This window comes from Cetorhinus maximus, chromosome 19 (assembly GCF_964194155.1).
Source record: "Cetorhinus maximus chromosome 19, sCetMax3.hap1.1, whole genome shotgun sequence".
NCBI classification, from domain to species: domain Eukaryota; kingdom Metazoa; phylum Chordata; class Chondrichthyes; order Lamniformes; family Cetorhinidae; genus Cetorhinus; species Cetorhinus maximus.
The window spans coordinates 42,981,303-42,988,604 of record NC_135897.1 but is presented as its reverse complement, the minus strand read 5'-3'; the positions used below and the strand labels follow the sequence as shown (position 1 = coordinate 42,988,604).

The 7,302-nt window shown below is 40.3% G+C and overlaps 1 protein-coding gene across 4 annotated transcripts in view; it reads left to right on the top strand.

Annotated features, from left to right (window-relative positions):
- The first annotated feature begins 437 nt into the window (after positions 1–437).
- si (sucrase-isomaltase) overlaps positions 438–7,302 on the top strand; it is a 228,583-nt gene continuing 221,718 nt past the window's right edge. For 2 of the 4 annotated variants that reach the window (XM_078563784.1, XM_078563783.1), the window contains exons 1-2: positions 438–476; positions 654–756. The gene's annotated coding sequence lies outside the window, so the exon portion shown is untranslated. Of the gene's footprint in view, positions 477–653; positions 893–7,302 lie in introns of all 4 variants that reach the window. The other 2 variants (XM_078563786.1, XM_078563782.1) reach the window with 2 other exon arrangements.

Here is a 7,302-nt window from a genome sequence, read left to right as displayed (position 1 = left end):
GTAATTGGACAAGGCAGAAAATGGGGATCGTAATGGCTGATTAAACCTGTGACCATTCCTTCCGATCCAAGCAGCCTGCCTTTTACCTGCTTATTATAATGTTTGCAGTGTCCAACCAACTTTCTCAATTACCTGAGGCATTGGAGAAAGGGAAGCATACTACATTGAGAGAGAGAGAGAATGACCCTACTATACCACAACATTGCCCCTCAGTATTGCACTGCAATGGATATGGGCTTGGATTTTGCAGTCAACACAGTAAAGCAACAACATTCAGCACTGACCACGCTGAATAATTCACGTCATTCGATAGCTGGTGCAAGATTTTTAACTTCTGGCTGCAGCGCGTCCTTCCGACATGAGAAATAGTGAATCCCTGTGACTAGTGAAGCGCATTCTGAGGAAAGCCGCGCCCCCCTGGATATGTCACGAGCCAAAGATACGCCCATTAAGGTCAGTCTTCATCTGGAAAGCGGGTGACTACTTAATGATTTTTAAAACGTTTAAACAATTTTGGAAACTTATATAAACTTTAAACACTTTGACAAAATTTAATAGAACTTTGAAAAACTTTACCACAAAATGGTAAAGTGCATTGGACAGTCTTTCAAAAGAAAGCTTAGTAAAACAGACACTTGTTTACTTGCTTACAGAAAAGAAGATGGCAGCACAAGGCCAGATGAGAGGAACACCTTAGTGAACAAGGCCTCAGCACACTTTACAATGAGGTGAAAGCAAAGGGCCATCAGCTCATCGGTAATGATAATTATAGGGCACCTAAAAAAAGTTATTATCTTGGTGTGGAAGAAGGTTGCAGAAGCTGTGACTGCTGAGTTCCCTGAGCTGCAGCCAACGTCACAAGAAATTGAATGATTTAATGCAACCTGCCAGAGTTGGGTTTTGGAATTTTTTTAATTTAAGGTTTAAAAGGCCATGAAGAAGAAATCTTGTTTGTGGGTGGGTGGGATGGTCAGGGATACCTATTGTCAACTAGTCATAAAATTAAGTTGCCTTTGGAAACAGGGTTCACTTAAGTGTTTGTAAAGATCTCTTTATCTGCACCCTGTCACAGTGGAAGTATGAAATTGTTTCCAAACCACCTAACAAGTTTAACCTAAACCAACAATGAAGCACAAGATGAGGTTTATTTTCCATGGTTTTAGAGTAAAATGACTTATAATGCCTGCAGCCTTTCATTGACTGGGCTGATGTGGTCTTTCTGAAGGATCTTAATTAGTATCAAGAGAGGGCCAAGCAGTGTTATTAAGAGTTATATTTATAAACTAGGGTTTATGTTCTATTTGAGTTTTGTATTTACACGTTAGCCTGTAGTCATTCCAAAGTATTCAATTAATTTTATTAATGTGAACAATTTTAATTGTTACAATAGTTTACAAAGTAGAAAAACAGCTAATTAACACAAGCACCTGAAGTTTACATCGCAAGGCTCCAGTGGCATTCATGTTGGGATCCTGCATTTTATCCATTTCTGGCACAATCTTGGCTGTAGGATGGAAGGTCAGTTCTTCCTCCAGGGCAATGTTGTACAATAGTGTTTCCCAATCAGCATGGTGCCTGACTCTTTGTTGATTCCTGTATTGGGCTGTCATGTAACAGAAACCACGCAGTGGAAAAGGCAGGTTTTCCCCTAATCTTTAAGGTATAATATTGCAGTACTTTTTGGAAGAGTAATCTCAGTTATTTTGAAGTCCTCCAATGTCATATGAATGTAAACAGGATTTTAAAATATCAGATCATTTTTTTAAAAAGTCTCTTCAACTTTGCTAAACAGTGTTTTACAATGAAACTGATAAAAAGCAAGATACATTAAAAAATCTTTTAACTCACTGCAATCTTGTTTTTTAAAAAAAGATAAATAAAACACATTTAAGAAGTCTGATAGCCACACTAAAGATTGTCATACAATTAACAAATAAAATCCAACATTTAAAATGTCTACATTCAACTGTGAAAGTTCCCTCCTGTTGCTGCCTCCGCCTGCCTGGAATGGTGGAGCTGCTGAAAGCAACAGAAAAAACCCTCCCGAGCATGCTCTGTGCCTGGTAATAGCAGCTCTAAACAAACCTACATAAAAGTTAACTTTAGTTGTGAGCAATTAGCCTAAATTCACAAATTATGGACACAGAACAGGTCAGCGGAGCCATTCGGGAGGGTTCTTGCACAGCACATTCTCACGCACCACAACTTCCTGTTCTCAGCAGAAGTATCCACGTCAACAGTTGTGGTGCCATTACAGCTCCGCTCTCAATACAGATGTGTCAACATTCGCCACTATTGGAACCGCAAAATCCAGCCCATTGTGCTCACATCAACGGAGCGGAGACTGAACTCGGAAGCAAGAGTGCTACAAGTGAGCCAAAGCCAACTAATGGTGAATAGTTGGTTATGTCCTTTACTCTTCAATTGCATTGTTTAATATGCTGGGAAACTGTGCACCACTGGCTGGGAATCTTTTTTGTCATGAGGGCAGTTGTTAACTTAGGAAAGATGTTGGCCTCAAGTTAAAGAGTGGCTGATAAATCAGAGTGGTGGACAACCTCTGTGCTACAAATAACTGAGTCAAATCTCTCAGTCATAGGAAGTGTATTCTAAATACTGGGACGGGGTTTCTATGACTTAAGAGTCAACAAACGTTTTCGTCTCTCAGCAGCCGGTGGCTGTGAAGGTAACCATGCTCAGGAGCTTCCTCCGGTCAGGATCCTCCCAGGCTGGGGCAGGTGTTCAAAAAGGGAGGGAGACAAAAAACAGGTAACTATAGGCCAGTTAGCTTAACATCTGTCATTGGGAAAATATTGGAGTTTATTATAAAAGATGTAATAGCAGAGAATTCAGAAATGCATAATCTAATCAAGCAGAGTCAGCATGGCTTCATGAAGGGGAAATCATGCCTAACAAATTTATTAGAATTCTTTGAGGAGGTAACAAGCAGGATAGATGAAGGGGAACCAATAAATATAATATATTTGGATTTCCAAAAGGCGTTCGACAAGGTACTGCACATAAGGCTACTTAAAAAGATAAGAGCCCATGGTGTTGGGGGCAGTATATTAGCATGGAATAGAGGATTGGCTAACTAATAGAAGACAGAGAGTTGGGATAAGGGGAACATTTTCAGGATGGAAACCTGTAACTAGTGGAGTGCCTCAGGGATCAGTGCTCGGGGCCTCAATTATTTACAATATATTAATGACTTAGATGAGGGAAGTGAATGTACTATCGCCAAGTTTGTGGATGACACAAAAATAGGTGGGAAGGCAAGTGGTGAGGATGACACAAGGAGTCTACAGAGGGATATAGACAGGGTAAGTGAGTGGACAAAAATTTGGCAGATGGAATATAATGTGGGAAAATGTGAGGCTATGCACTTGGCAGGAAGAATAGAGGAGCTGAATATTATTTGAATGGAGAAAGACTGCAGAAGGCGGTAGCACAGAGGGATTTGGGAATCCTTGTGCATGAATCCCAAAAAGCTAACATGTAATAGGGAAGGCAAATGGAATGTTGGCCCTTATTTCAAAGGGAATGGAGTATAAAAATAGGGAAGTCTTGCTAAAACTATACAAGGCACTAGTTAGACCACACCTAGAATACAGTGAACAATTTTGGTCCCCTTATCCAAGGAAAGATATGCTGGCATTGGAGGCAGTCCAGTTCACTAGGTTGATCCCGGGTATGGAGGGATTTTCTTATGAGGAGAGGTTGAGTAGGTTGGGTCTGTACTCATTGGGGTTTAGAAGAATGAGAGGTGACCTTTTTGAAACATATAAGATTCTTAGGGGGCTTGACAGGGTAGATGCTGAGAGGTTGTTTTCCTCTTGTGGGAGAGTCTAGGACCAGAGGGCATAATCTCAGAATAAGGGATGCCCATTTAAAACAGAGATAATGAGGAATATCTTCTTTCAGGGGGTAGTCAATCTGTGGAATTCTTTACCACAGAGGGCTGTAGAGGCTCGATCATTTAGTGTACTCAAGGCTAAGATGGACAGATTTTTAATCAGTAAGATCAACCAATGGGGTAAAAGCAGGAAAGTAGAGTTGGATCAGGTCAGCCATGATCTCATTGAATGGCGGAGCAGACTCGATGGGCCGAATGGCCTACTTCTGCTCCTACGTCTTATGGTCTTATGGATACCTCTACCAGCTTGCAGTTTACCACCCACTGTTGAATAAACAAAGTGGCAGTGGTGGGAGCATGAATGCTATCATCCTGAGGGAGGACCACAGGTTTGTATAATATTTTTGATCTCATTATGCTAATACAGAATACTTATAGAATTTGCTGAGGTAAGGAAAATGTCAGCTTTATTGGAACGTCTCTTACTGTGGCTTCATCTTGCCATGAGATTCAACAAGTGAGAGCATGATCATGAGACATTGTATCACTTCCTGTGATGATGTGTACTGTGTTTTATTAGCATATCATACAATTAGAATTAACTCCTTCAACTACATCTCCCCCCAAGTCTCTGATTATCCCCATTATGCTACATTTTGTGCTCCATAGAAAACTGAACTTGCATGATTTCAATCTGAGCTTCCACTGCAGCACTCAGACATTGGGTGGCTTCTGCTTTGTGCTGCAATGGAAGCTGAGACATCGGCCATCAGATGCAACATCATGGCCTGGTCTGCAAGTGTCCTCATGGAATTGGTTATCATTTCCACGCTGGAAAGGATCTGCACAAGCTCTGCAAAAAGCTGTGCCAAGTTGGTACCGGACTCCTCCAGTTAGTCTTGGCGTGCTTTCTGACATGCCTGCCAATGCACTAACCATTTTATTGTGAATTCTCATTGGACTTTTTCTCTACACCATTCCATCTAGCTTCTCATCAGATTTCTCTGTAGCAGAACTCATGTGCAATCTTGCACTCTGGAGAGTTTGTATTTCCATGATCCTTTCACCCTGCCCCAACTGCAGGTCATTCATGTCACGTGAAAATCCCGCCTCTATACTATCCTCTAAACTGCACGCAGTGTTGATATCTGAGCTAGTAATTGAGGATTTCAACATCAGTCTTTTCTTCTTCCTTTTGTCCTTCATGCTCCAGTACCACTCCGTCCAGGTGATAGGTCCTGGGTCTCTGAAAGAAGAAAGACACAATGGTATTGTTATGGTGAGAGAAGGTGACGAAAGCAAGAAGTGCAAGCTTACCCCATCTGCAGTTTGTGTATCAGAAGATATTGTGCAATGAAGAGGCAGTAAATGTGAGAAGGATGAGTGGTGTGAACATAACATCATCTTCAATCTTTTCAGCCCAATACTGGCCAAAGCCTCATTCATGACCATTCCAATGATGGTGAGCACCATCTTCTCCATGGGAGTGAGGACATACATCCACACTTGTCTCCTGATAGTTATACACCAGTTTAAGCTGCAAGAGAGAAAGAGTGTCCAGTGAGTGTGGTGCAATATGCTTAGGTTGCAGTGGTTAATAGCTGACGTTTGTACAAGATGTGAGATGTGGGTGTGAGGATTGAACCAATAGTAAGTGTGTGAGGATGTACATGGCGAAGCTATGAAGGTTAGGTATGTATTGTGATTGATGGAAGTTGTTGTTAGGTGAGGGATGAGGGTGGTGCATTGAGCAGTGTGTGATGATAGTGGTGCATTAGTGGGCTATTGCATCGTAAAGATATATACATACTGATCTTGACCACATGTATGAAGTCATTGAACTTTTTTTGATTCTGCACCTAAGTCCTCAGAGCATTGACCTGCATGGCTATCTGCTGTTATTGCCCTCTGAGTTTCCTGGCCCCTTATGGATAGAGGACGCCTATGCTACTGTCAACCTCTTGCACAAAGATAACCAGTGCTGCACCAGATAACTTTGGAGTCCACATTTTTGCCATTTTGTGCCATTTCTTTGTCTTTCCCACATCTGAGACACTTGTGCAACCAATTTCAGCACCTGCTTCAGCCAAAGCACTCCTCCCCATTAAGAGGTGTAAGGTGCTTTATGTAGCAAAGGTACAAGGGTGCTTTATGTAGTAAAGAACCTGTGGTAGTCACGCAAGATTTTGCACCTCCTACTCAGACATCCAATGACTCAAAATCACGCTTGGTGCTGGCTGCATCCTTTAATTATTAGAATGAGCAGGCAGCAGAAAGTTTGCTTGCTGCCTGCATCAGAACAAACGGGTGAGGTTAATTGCACATCATGGTCCCCGTGCCAGTTTTTGGGCCTTATCCAATTTCTTCCACAGTATTTTTACATGATACCATTTAAAGCACCAGTAACACATGACTAAGGCCAAATGGCTTTGAAACAAGTTTTGCTGTTATTGAACGAGTACCTAAGACAATGGAGCTTAAGCAGAGTTAATGATTTGACAATTTCAGGGGAAGTGAGTTAATTGATTTGAGCTAAGAATTGGAAAATATTGAGCAGCATTTTTCTGTTACTCTTTTAATCTTTTTTATTTTGAGCTAAAGTTTCTTGACACTCATTTATTTTCTTACCCTTCACTTGAGGTATGTGAAATTAGTGTCTCACTGATTGTAGCTTTTATTGTTAGCCATCGATTCAGAAGTTTCAGTATTATCATTAACCTTAATGGAATGCTAACTTCCCTTTGATTTTTAGTTAGACTGAGTATTCTTGATGGAGAACTTCATTCAGTCTTTAACATCTATGGAATAAATGCTTTAAAATGTATTACTAGAGCTAATACAAAGTGACATGATCGGATCTAACAATTGTTCCAATTACTGAATCTTAATAGTTCTTCCCAATCTAACAGTCTAATTTGGTACCAACCCATCTCTTTCCCAGTCGAAAGTCTCATAAGAAGTGCTGGTTTAACTTGTAACTTTCTAATCAGGATACTTACCCTCTCAACTATGAAATTTAAATGTGAAACCTTCGCTTAACTCGCTTGATGAAACCAATTGCACATCTTTCTATGTTTAATGATGCCAGAATTTTCACCCTTGTATAGAAAAGGAACTGATATCATTAATAGTCCATGAAATTACCTTATATAATTACTCTGAATTAGCCATAATTATTGTGCAGGATGGATACAAAAATAGGAAGTTTTATCTCCCTTAGTATACTTTTGATCCATGTAGCTTGTTCTTAAGAAATTCACTGATAATCCTTATGATCTTTGCTACTCCGGCTTGAGGTAAGAATTTTAACCCTTTCTTCCCTGAAGTTAGTTAATTCAATCTGAGATATAGACTAGAAATTCCTATGTGTTATTAAAATCAATGGTGAATTATCCAATTAAAAATGACAAAGAATGACATAAAAATCTAAACATTTATCTCGATAA